The sequence below is a fragment of the Physeter macrocephalus genome, chromosome 17 (genome assembly GCF_002837175.3).
Source record: "Physeter macrocephalus isolate SW-GA chromosome 17, ASM283717v5, whole genome shotgun sequence".
Lineage (NCBI taxonomy): Eukaryota > Metazoa > Chordata > Mammalia > Artiodactyla > Physeteridae > Physeter > Physeter macrocephalus.
In genome coordinates, this window is record NC_041230.1 from 50,294,849 (window position 1) to 50,307,206 (window position 12,358).

A 12,358-nucleotide genomic window follows, 5' to 3' on the forward strand; every position below is an offset into this window, starting at 1 on the left:
GGAATGAGGAACACTGAGTGCAGAGAGGAAAGCTCTTGTTGATGTAGGACAGATACTGGGACATAAAGTTCAGGGGGAGACAGTGGCCAGACCATAGAGGATCATGTAGGCTGTGCTATGATTTAGATCTCTATTCTAGAAGCAGCTAGAAGTCCCTGAAGGGATTTAGATAAGGAAGTAGCCTGGTCATATTTGCTCTTTGAAAAGATTACTCTGACTGGTAGTGTTGAGAATAGATTAGAAGTGGGAGAAAAGTAGATTTCAATATTTGGCTTTCAACAGTTATTCTCCTGCTCTCAGTAAGTAAGAGAACCTGCTTCATTCCACCTCAGAAGCCTAGAGCATGATCATTAAAAAGAAAAGTTTTGAAATAAAATTCTATTTTATTGTTTTGTTTTGCATTTTTCATTGGAGACATTGAATGAATTTTGTTTATTTGGACACTTGCTTTTCTTTTGTAATTTGTTTTTTGTGACTTGAAATTTTAAAAATTTGGCTTAAGAGTTTTTATTACAGACTTATAAGCATTCTTGAAATATTGAGGCATTATCAGTTTGTTTTATTTTTGAAACATTTATTGACGTATAATTGATATATACACACACACACGCTTTGTGGGGGTTTTAAAACAATTTTTCCTGTATTTTGTTACTTTTAAAAGTTAAGAAAAGCTTTAATTTTTGTAGGAAAAATATATGTCTTTTTCATTGCTTTGATGCTTGGATACGTTGAGAAAAATCAGCTAATTTTACACTTATAAAAAACTTTAAAAAGTGTCCTAGATATACATTTAACTCTTTATTCCATCTGGAGCTTACTCAATGGACTAGAACTCTTAGAAAAAATTTAAAATAACTTTGGATATTATGGACTCTTATCTAATTTTCAATTTTAGGAGGAATGTTGCTAGTGTTTCACTATTAAATATAATGACACTCGATTTAACTTAGTGTTCATTTCACAATAAGTCAATTCTCTTTTATTCCTAATATGGTAAATTTTTGCTTTTAATTATGACTAGTTACATTTTATTGATTTATTTTTCAATTTACCTTTAAAATTTACCTATAAATATGACGCATTGTGTTATAGATTTCCTATTATTAAACTACCCTTGCTCTGAAAGAGTAAACTATGTTTGGTTGTAGTAAATTTTTCTTCCCCTGATTTATTCATGCATTCATATAATAAATACTCATTAAATGCCTCCTACATGCCCAGCACTCCTTTGGGGGTAACGGCTCAGCAGTGGGCAGATAAGGACTCTGTCCCCATGGGGTTCCCAGTCTGGGAGATAGTAAACATATATTAAAAATAAATGCGAAGAAAAGCACAACATAGTGAGTAAACAGTGGGCAAATGGGCGAATCTATTTTAGACCATCAGGGAGGGCATCTCCATGGAAGTGACTAAGTGATGAAATAGAGAGAACCCTATACAAACAGTCCCAGCTTCCTTGTCCATCTGGGAGTTTCTCAGCTGTCAAAGGCACATATCTGATTTAATTTCCACATTGTCCCTTCTGCTCTTCTCTGCCTCCAGTGAGGACCTAGGTTCTGCTATTGAGTATTTGAATTTTCAGTGAGTGTCAGTAGCGAGCTCTCCGTGTGCTGTCTTTGTCATCCTCTCCACCCGTTTGTCCCTGTGGCTCCTGGCCTGGCTCTGCAAAAATCCATGGTCTGCCCATTTCTTAAAGAGCATAATTTCTAGAGACATGTTCTTCTTTTTCCTGAAACCCGTTATCCCTTTTTGTTCATTTTATCATCTCTTCATTTAGCATTCTTTTATTCATTTGCTCCACACGTCATTTTGTTAGTGTCTTCTTTGCACTGGGTATGATATTGCTGCAATCCTGTTAGCACTTCCTTAGAAGGTTGGGGGTGTCTTGTCAACAGATTGGGCAAATGCCCTTAGTTAGCCCAGCTGGGTGTTGACTTTTCTCTCTGATGAGATCTCAGTGCTCTGTACTTGCACAAGATCATGTTTGCAGGCCTACTGGAGTGAGGGAGGGGCCTTTCTTACCCCAGGCTGGTTTCTCAGATGATGTGCACAGTTCTTCATTGTATATTGTGGGCGCAGGAGACTACATTTTTAGTAACAGGGTAATTTCTTAGGTTGCCAAGCATCTCAGAATGAAAACTAATTCTCACCACAGCACATGTCAAATGTTACTGTCTTAGAATGAATGGAGATTAAGAGGAGCCATTGATGGGGAGAGAAGGAATCTCCTATAATCCTAGTTCTGGATCTCTTAGAAGGATGTTCCTGTGGATTGCCTTCCATTTCTTTCCTGGGCACTGTAGAAATAAAGGACATAAAGTGAAATTTAATGGAGTAAGGATCTGATGTGTTACCTGTGTTCTTTGTGGACATTTATGCTGCTATGAATTAAAGGGTAGGATTTATGTCATGTATTCCAAAAATGTGCTCTTCCTTCAATCCCTGTCATCATGCAGTTAGAGAAAATTCCCTTTGAATTTTTGTCATTTTTTTTTTTTTTTGCTAGGGCCAGCTGCCATCTGTTATTTGTATTTTCAAGTGTATTTTAATAAAAATTTGGAAAGAGGCAAGCATAGAAGACATGGGTGTTCTGTCTCTATGTTCACCAGAAGTATCCCTAAGAAAGGTTTTCTAACAGAATTCTGAAGATGGAATATGCTGTTGTTATGAGAATGTATTTCCAGTATGGAGGTGTTCAGACATGAGCTGGGTCACTGCTTGGCTGTGATGCTGAATTGGTCATTCCATAGGTCTTGAGTCAGGAAAATAAATGGGTTTTACCTTGTGGATCCAGTCTGATGGATTGCTACTGGCCATCCGGGCTCAGTTGGAAGAGTGTCATGATCCATTAATAAGGTCTGTCCTGGGCATGGGGAGTGGGGAGGGTAGAGACACACATGCTAAGTATTTGTCATCCCTGGAAAAGAAATTGAATTAGAAAATCTATAATGCACTTCAAACACTGAGAATTCCCAGGAGAACAGCTTTGGTATCCCAGTTAGATTAGTTTATGGGAACACAGTGAGCAATATTAGCCAGGGAAGCCCTTCTAGAAGGATCCAAAAGTTAAGTGTCAGAGGAGTTCCAAAGTGGACTATTTTAGAGATGATAAGATTCTGAGTTTACATTGGTGTGTTACCTCTAGAACATCAACCACCTGTGGGGTCTGTTGGTTTTCTTGATTCCATTTACTTGTCATTGAGTCATTGGCTTATGTGGGTTGATTAATGTATATATTCATCACTTATTGAGAATTTACTTCACACCATGCTCTGTGCTAGATCTAGATAGAGATGGACTAAGGGGTGAACAATTCCTAATTTTATGGTTTCCTGAGAAATTGGGTTACCTTGAGGTTTGCTGTTGAGGATAAAACCCTTGGGCTGCATGCAGATTTTCAAGACTTAACCTCTAACAAAGCCATCTACTTTTTTTTTTTTTTTTTTTTTTTTTTCGGTACGCGGGCCTCTCACTGCTGTGGCCTCTCCGGTTGCGGAGCACAGTCTCTGGACGTGCAGGCTCAGCGGCCATGGCTCACGGGCCCAGCCGCTCCGCGGCATGTGGGATCTTCTCGGACCGGGGCACAAACCCGTGTCCCCTGCATCGGCAGGCAGACTCTCAACCACTGCGCCACCAGGGAAGCCCTCCATCTACTTTTTAACCCAGGAATTTTGTTGGGTTAAGGTCAGGAGTTGGCTGGTGGAGGAAGAGAGGCTTTTGCAAGGTTTAAGCACACTTATTTTTCACAGCTTTTGATGAGGCATAGATATAGCAACACTGAGTTCACAACATCTCAGTTCCTGTTGGTGGCTAAGGAGTTGGTGTTTTCTTCTCACATTGTGCAAGAGATGCCTGCCACGAGGTATAGCACGGTGGTTATGAGTGTGGGCTTTGGCGTCTGAAGTTGGCTCAGATCCCAGCTCTGACACTCACTAGTTGGTAACTTGGAGCAATTCATTTGACTCTCTGAGCCTCAGTTTCGTCATCTGTAAAATGGAGATGGCAACAGGACCTACCTACATAGAGGTGAAGATTAAATAAGATAATGCATGTAAAGCATTTAGGATCATAAAGCTGGGCTATAGTAATCACTCTATTTTAAATACGTGTTGTGTGTGTTTCTGCTTCAGATACTAAAATTTTGAAGTTCCATGAAGGAGTCAGTTCCACTCTGTAGCCACTCTTTATTTTAGAATCTTGTTAATCTGTGAGTTTGAGAACAGGAAACAATAAAGGCTATAACTATAATCCTATGACCTCCCCCCGCCCAAATGGCACAGTCAAATTTATTGTAAACCTCCTGTTTCTTCAAGTGTACCGTGCACTTCCGAATGTATTAATAGTGCCCTCTGCTGCCCACAATGCAACAACTTAATGGGAGCTCCTGGGGCAGACGGGTGGGATGTGGGTCTGAGCATCTGGCTCTTCCATCTCTCCCTCTCATCCTCAGACGTATTTTCCTCCCAGTACATAGATCCATTTTCTCGCCTGCAATTCCAGCTAAGCTCTGAGTCATCAATTTCAACCTTTAATTCAAGTTTGTGCCTGGACCTGAACCAAACCGTAGATAGATACTCATAAAGGTTGCGCAGATGAGAATATACGGTTCTCTCACTTTTGATCCTCAGCAGGCCGAGATTGGTTCCATGGTGGCAGAAACCAAGTCTATTTTCTTGTGCTATAACGCGGGACTTAAGTCATGCCCAGAGCTGGCTGAGTGATCATCTAAATCGGAGCTGTGTGCAAAGTGGCTCGCCATGTTTTTCAACTGATTTCGTTCTAGTCCCCTTTTCACAGCCAAATGCAGTCATAGTTCCATAGTATGGTGCTCCAAATTTGCTCACTTTGTCTTTTGCGGTGGTACGGTGGTGTGGAGAAATTACGATGGAAGCAAGAGTAAGGACTTCTGACAAATTTAGGCTCCATCTGAACTCCGCCTCATTTAGACCTTTTAGTGTAACTATAACTCCTCTCACAGGAATGAAATGTGGAGACGTTGGTGATAAAATGATCAGTACGCAGAAAATCCTGTACATTACATCTCATAGTGTGCAGGTTAGACATAGGGAGACGGTGGAGAAATGTGAGGCAATGAATTGCCTTCTGTAATGGAGTGTGTACTTTGAGTAGTGAGGCAAGAGGCTGAGATGTATTTGCCCTGCATCAGTCACTCTCCCTGTACTCCCACTGGGGCCAGTGTCAGTCAGGCAGGTGCCTAGGATGGCACAGCCTGAGCCTCCTGGGTGAAAAATCTAATTAACTTCTACCACATCAGAAATGGCCATCCTGGCATCCCCAACTCATGATCCCAAACACTGGAGCTAGCCATCCAAGTTAAAGAGAGAAGCAAAGTCTACAACACGGTATATAATTTTCACACCCAAAGTGTTCTATTTGCTTCCACATAGCTATATAATATACCATAGCACAGCAGCTATGAACACAAGCTTTGGAATCATACTGACCTGGCTTTGAATCCCAACCATGCCACTCACTAGCTCTGCAGCTTTGGTAAGTTACCTGTTGATTTCTTTATCCCCCCCACTGCAGGAATACCTAAACTTACCCAACAGAGCTATTGTGAGAATTAAAGTTGGTAGCGCATGCAGGCACTTTGCACAATGCCTGACACAATTAATATTAGCTGCTGTTTCAGTGATAGTGTCATGCTGGAAAGAATCTGGTCCACCCATTTCAAAAAAGGAACCAAGTGATGAGCCCAAGGAAGTGGCAGAACTGAGTTACCCTCTCTCTTGCTGCCTCACAAACAGGTTGCTCATCTGGGTATTTCTCATTAGTCGTCAAGGATTTCCAGATCTCATGCCATTAGGCAAGTATCAGATCTGTAGTTCCCAGACACGGAGATTTTATAGATCTATATACGACCTACGTTGCAGAATAGTTTTAAGGACTAAATACAATACTGTGTGTGAGTACATATATATATATATATATATATATATATATATATATATATATATATATATATATGGTTCTAGAAAACTTAAATAGGCTCATCAACTTCTTATGCCAAGTAAGGACGTTCAAAAAAAATGTACACCACCATCTACTCTCACCACCATTTCATAGAGGAAATTAAAATTATATACAATGTTGTGGATTTTTCTTTTCTCTTTAACTTGCGTGATTAGTTTTAGTGTTTAGGGTGCATGCTTCTGGGACTCCAGGATGCCCAGTTATCATTCGATAAAAATTAATTAGAGGGCTTCCCTGGTGGCGCAGTGGTTGAGAGTCCGCCTGCCGATGCAGGGGACGCGGGTTCGTGCCCCGGTCCGGGAGAATCCCACATGCCGCGCAGTGGCTGGGCCCGTGAGCCATGGCCACTGAGCTTGTGCGTCCGGAGCCTGTGCTCCGCAACGGGAGAGGCCACAACAGTGAGAGGCCCGCATACCACCAAAAAAAAAAAAAAAAAATTAATTAGAGTTTTCAACCCAAGGGACACAGGCTGTAGTATCCGGGGCCCCACCCCTAACCAATACTCATCACAGTGGTTGTAGAGAGAGTCTATGTTCACCAGAAGTATCCCTAAGAAAGGTTTTCTAACAGAATTCTGAAGATGGAATATGCTGTTGTTATGAGAATGTATTTCCAGTATGGAGGTGTTCAGACATGAGCTGGGTCACTGCTTGGCTGTGATGCTGAATTGGTCATTCCATAGGTCTTGAGTCAGGAAAATAAATGGGTTTTACCTTGTGGATCCAGTCTGATGGATTGCTACTGGCCATCCGGGCTCAGTTGGAAGAGTGTCATGATCCATTAATAAGGTCTGTCCTGGGCATGGGGAGTGGGGAGGGTAGAGACACACATGCTAAGTATTTGTCATCCCTGGAAAAGAAATTGAATTAGAAAATCTATAATGCACTTCAAACACTGAGAATTCCCAGGAGAACAGCTTTGGTATCCCAGTTAGATTAGTTTATGGGAACACAGTGAGCAATATTAGCCAGGGAAGCCCTTCTAGAAGGATCCAAAAGTTAAGTGTCATAGGAGTTCCAAAGTGGACTATTTTAGAGATGATAAGATTCTGAGTTTACATTGGTGTGTTACCTCTAGAACATCAACCACCTGTGGGGTCTGTTGGTTTTCTTGATTCCATTTACTTGTCATTGAGTCATTGGCTTATGTGGGTTGATTAATGTATATATTCATCACTTATTGAGAATTTACTTCACACCATGCTCTGTGCTAGATCTAGATAGAGATGGACTAAGGGGTGAACAATTCCTAATTTTATGGTTTCCTGAGAAATTGGGTTACCTTGAGGTTTGCTGTTGAGGATAAAACCCTTGGGCTGCATGCAGATTTTCAAGACTTAACCTCTAACAAAGCCATCTACTTTTTTTTTTTTTTTTTTTTTTTTTTCGGTACGCGGGCCTCTCACTGCTGTGGCCTCTCCGGTTGCGGAGCACAGTCTCTGGACGCGCAGGCTCAGCGGCCATGGCTCACGGGCCCAGCCGCTCCGCGGCATGTGGGATCTTCTCGGACCGGGGCACAAACCCGTGTCCCCTGCATCGGCAGGCAGACTCTCAACCACTGCGCCACCAGGGAAGCCCTCCATCTACTTTTTAACCCAGGAATTTTGTTGGGTTAAGGTCAGGAGTTGGCTGGTGGAGGAAGAGAGGCTTTTGCAAGGTTTAAGCACACTTATTTTTCACAGCTTTTGATGAGGCATAGATATAGCAACACTGAGTTCACAACATCTCAGTTCCTGTTGGTGGCTAAGGAGTTGGTGTTTTCTTCTCACATTGTGCAAGAGATGCCTGCCACGAGGTATAGCACGGTGGTTATGAGTGTGGGCTTTGGCGTCTGAAGTTGGCTCAGATCCCAGCTCTGACACTCACTAGTTGGTAACTTGGAGCAATTCATTTGACTCTCTGAGCCTCAGTTTCGTCATCTGTAAAATGGAGATGGCAACAGGACCTACCTACATAGAGGTGAAGATTAAATAAGATAATGCATGTAAAGCATTTAGGATCATAAAGCTGGGCTATAGTAATCACTCTATTTTAAATACGTGTTGTGTGTGTTTCTGCTTCAGATACTAAAATTTTGAAGTTCCATGAAGGAGTCAGTTCCACTCTGTAGCCACTCTTTATTTTAGAATCTTGTTAATCTGTGAGTTTGAGAACAGGAAACAATAAAGGCTATAACTATAATCCTATGACCTCCCCCCGCCCAAATGGCACAGTCAAATTTATTGTAAACCTCCTGTTTCTTCAAGTGTACCGTGCACTTCCGAATGTATTAATAGTGCCCTCTGCTGCCCACAATGCAACAACTTAATGGGAGCTCCTGGGGCAGACGGGTGGGATGTGGGTCTGAGCATCTGGCTCTTCCATCTCTCCCTCTCATCCTCAGACGTATTTTCCTCCCAGTACATAGATCCATTTTCTCGCCTGCAATTCCAGCTAAGCTCTGAGTCATCAATTTCAACCTTTAATTCAAGTTTGTGCCTGGACCTGAACCAAACCGTAGATAGATACTCATAAAGGTTGCGCAGATGAGAATATACGGTTCTCTCACTTTTGATCCTCAGCAGGCCGAGATTGGTTCCATGGTGGCAGAAACCAAGTCTATTTTCTTGTGCTATAACGCGGGACTTAAGTCATGCCCAGAGCTGGCTGAGTGATCATCTAAATCGGAGCTGTGTGCAAAGTGGCTCGCCATGTTTTTCAACTGATTTCGTTCTAGTCCCCTTTTCACAGCCAAATGCAGTCATAGTTCCATAGTATGGTGCTCCAAATTTGCTCACTTTGTCTTTTGCGGTGGTACGGTGGTGTGGAGAAATTACGATGGAAGCAAGAGTAAGGACTTCTGACAAATTTAGGCTCCATCTGAACTCCGCCTCATTTAGACCTTTTAGTGTAACTATAACTCCTCTCACAGGAATGAAATGTGGAGACGTTGGTGATAAAATGATCAGTACGCAGAAAATCCTGTACATTACATCTCATAGTGTGCAGGTTAGACATAGGGAGACGGTGGAGAAATGTGAGGCAATGAATTGCCTTCTGTAATGGAGTGTGTACTTTGAGTAGTGAGGCAAGAGGCTGAGATGTATTTGCCCTGCATCAGTCACTCTCCCTGTACTCCCACTGGGGCCAGTGTCAGTCAGGCAGGTGCCTAGGATGGCACAGCCTGAGCCTCCTGGGTGAAAAATCTAATTAACTTCTACCACATCAGAAATGGCCATCCTGGCATCCCCAACTCATGATCCCAAACACTGGAGCTAGCCATCCAAGTTAAAGAGAGAAGCAAAGTCTACAACACGGTATATAATTTTCACACCCAAAGTGTTCTATTTGCTTCCACATAGCTATATAATATACCATAGCACAGCAGCTATGAACACAAGCTTTGGAATCATACTGACCTGGCTTTGAATCCCAACCATGCCACTCACTAGCTCTGCAGCTTTGGTAAGTTACCTGTTGATTTCTTTATCCCCCCCACTGCAGGAATACCTAAACTTACCCAACAGAGCTATTGTGAGAATTAAAGTTGGTAGCGCATGCAGGCACTTTGCACAATGCCTGACACAATTAATATTAGCTGCTGTTTCAGTGATAGTGTCATGCTGGAAAGAATCTGGTCCACCCATTTCAAAAAAGGAACCAAGTGATGAGCCCAAGGAAGTGGCAGAACTGAGTTACCCTCTCTCTTGCTGCCTCACAAACAGGTTGCTCATCTGGGTATTTCTCATTAGTCGTCAAGGATTTCCAGATCTCATGCCATTAGGCAAGTATCAGATCTGTAGTTCCCAGACACGGAGATTTTATAGATCTATATACGACCTATGTTGCAGAATAGTTTTAAGGACTAAATACAATACTGTGTGTGAGTATATATATATATATATATATATATATATATATATATATATATGGTTCTAGAAAACTTAAATAGGCTCATCAACTTCTTATGCCAAGTAAGGACGTTCAAAAAAACTGTACACCACCATCTACTCTCACCACCATTTCATAGAGGAAATTAAAATTATATACAATGTTGTGGATTTTTCTTTTCTCTTTAACTTGCGTGATTAGTTTTAGTGTTTAGGGTGCATGCTTCTGGGACTCCAGGATGCCCAGTTATCATTCGATAAAAATTAATTAGAGGGCTTCCCTGGTGGCGCAGTGGTTGAGAGTCCGCCTGCCGATGCAGGGGACGCGGGTTCGTGCCCCGGTCCGGGAGAATCCCACATGCCGCGCAGTGGCTGGGCCCGTGAGCCATGGCCACTGAGCTTGTGCGTCCGGAGCCTGTGCTCCGCAACGGGAGAGGCCACAACAGTGAGAGGCCCGCATACCACCAAAAAAAAAAAAAAAAAATTAATTAGAGTTTTCAACCCAAGGGACACAGGCTGTAGTATCCGGGGCCCCACCCCTAACCAATACTCATCACAGTGGTTGTAGAGAGAGTGGCTGGAAACCAACAAAGATCGCCTTTTATATTGAATAAATTTAGCTCTGTGACAAAACTTAAAATGTTGCTCATTTTTCAAGAACAAGCAAAAATTTGATTTCCAGCCAGCTCTTGGGAATCGTTGGCACAGAGGGCAGGAAGTCCTCTCCTTTCAGAATAGCTCAGGGCTCTGCAGTGACCTCCTCTGAGAGGGTGGAATGGAAGGATGAAGAGAGACCATCAGTGCTGCCCTTCTAAAGGTCACCTCAGGCTGGCAGACATGCTTTCTAAAATGTCTCAAGGATTGGGGAGCATGAGGGGTGGGATAGAGATGCGTGGATTTAAGCCAAGCAATTCAAAGTGATTTGAAGAGATTACTGAGGCTTCTGTGTCCTTCACTGTGGTGGATAAGCAAGTAGTGTGCTGTCCCCAGAGGCCAGCACCAGTTAGTCATCCCACTCCCTAAGGACATCTCAGGCTTGCCAAGGTCTGGTCTGAAGTAGAAAGGACATATCAACTTCTGGAAAGAGGTTACCTCTGGGAGGGAAGGGAGGTGAGAAACGCAGCTGTATTTATATCTTAACAGAACACGATAGAGAGAAAGTATGTGCAGGGGCTTCCCTGGTGGCGCAGTGGTTAAGAATCCGCCTGCCAATGCAGCGGACACGGGTTTGAGCCTTGCATTGGGAAGATCCCACATGCCTTGGAGCAACTAAGCCCGTGCCCCACAACTACTGACCCTGCGCTCTAGAGCCCGCGTGCCACAACTACTGAGGCCCGCGCGCCTAGAGCCCGTGCTCCGCAACAAGAGAAGCCACCACAGTGAGAAGCCCACTCACCACAACTAGAGAAAGCCCGCGTGCAGCAAAGAAGACTCAACGCAGCCAAAAATAAATAAATTAAATAAATAAATTTTTTTAAAAAGAATGTGTATGCACATTAATGTGACAGCAGCAGTTAGAGAGATGGAGGGCAACCTGCCAGCCTAAAGGGTTGGGTTTCCAGTCACACTTAGAGCATAATAATCATTCCACGTGGCGACCTAGAGGAAATAAAACTAGGCCCTTGCGCCACTATCTAACTGTTTATGTGACTATCACAAAATCGTGGCAGGCTTTGGAGCTAGACAGGCATGGTTTGAATCCTGGTCATACCGCTTCTGAGCCATGTGGGCTGGGACAGATGACTTACCCTCTTTATCTATCTCCATCTTCTTTGTCTGTCACTGCCCTGTTCAGTAGCATAGCCACCAGCCACATGTAAGTTTTGAGTCCTTGAAATGTGGCTGCTGTGACCCAAGATGTGCTGCAGGTGTCAAGTCCCTGCTGGATGACAGAGTATTAAAAAAATGACTGTAAATATGTGATTAATGATTTTTATACTGGTTACATGTTGACGTGTTGAAATGATAATATTTTGGATATAGGGTTAGATACAATTTGTCGTTAGAATTAATTTTACTTGTTTCTTTTTGCCTTTTTTTAAAAAAGGTGTGGCCACTAGGAAATTTAGTTATGTCTGTGGCTTACATATACAATTTGAGGCATCCGTTGTTCTGTTGGACAGTTTTAGTCTATAGAATTAGGAGCAGAAGAAGAGGATGGGGAGAGAGAGAGGGCAACTACACAGAGAGTCCTACTATGTGCCAGATGCCGTACCCTGACCTTAAACCGCTCAGCAGCCCATCGCAGTAGCTACTATATTTACTTCACCATTTTACAGATGAGGCTCCCAGAGACGAAATTCTTTGCTCAGGGACCAACAGTTAATAAGTGCCAGATGGTGATTAGAACCCAGGTATTTGGACTCAACAGCCCAACATCTCACTATTAATGAATGCCTTTGCTGCAGTCAGGGGCACTCAGTAATGTCGACCTTGCAGACAACCGTTATAGGGATTAAATGAAATGTTGTGGGTGAACTCTTAGCTTAGGAC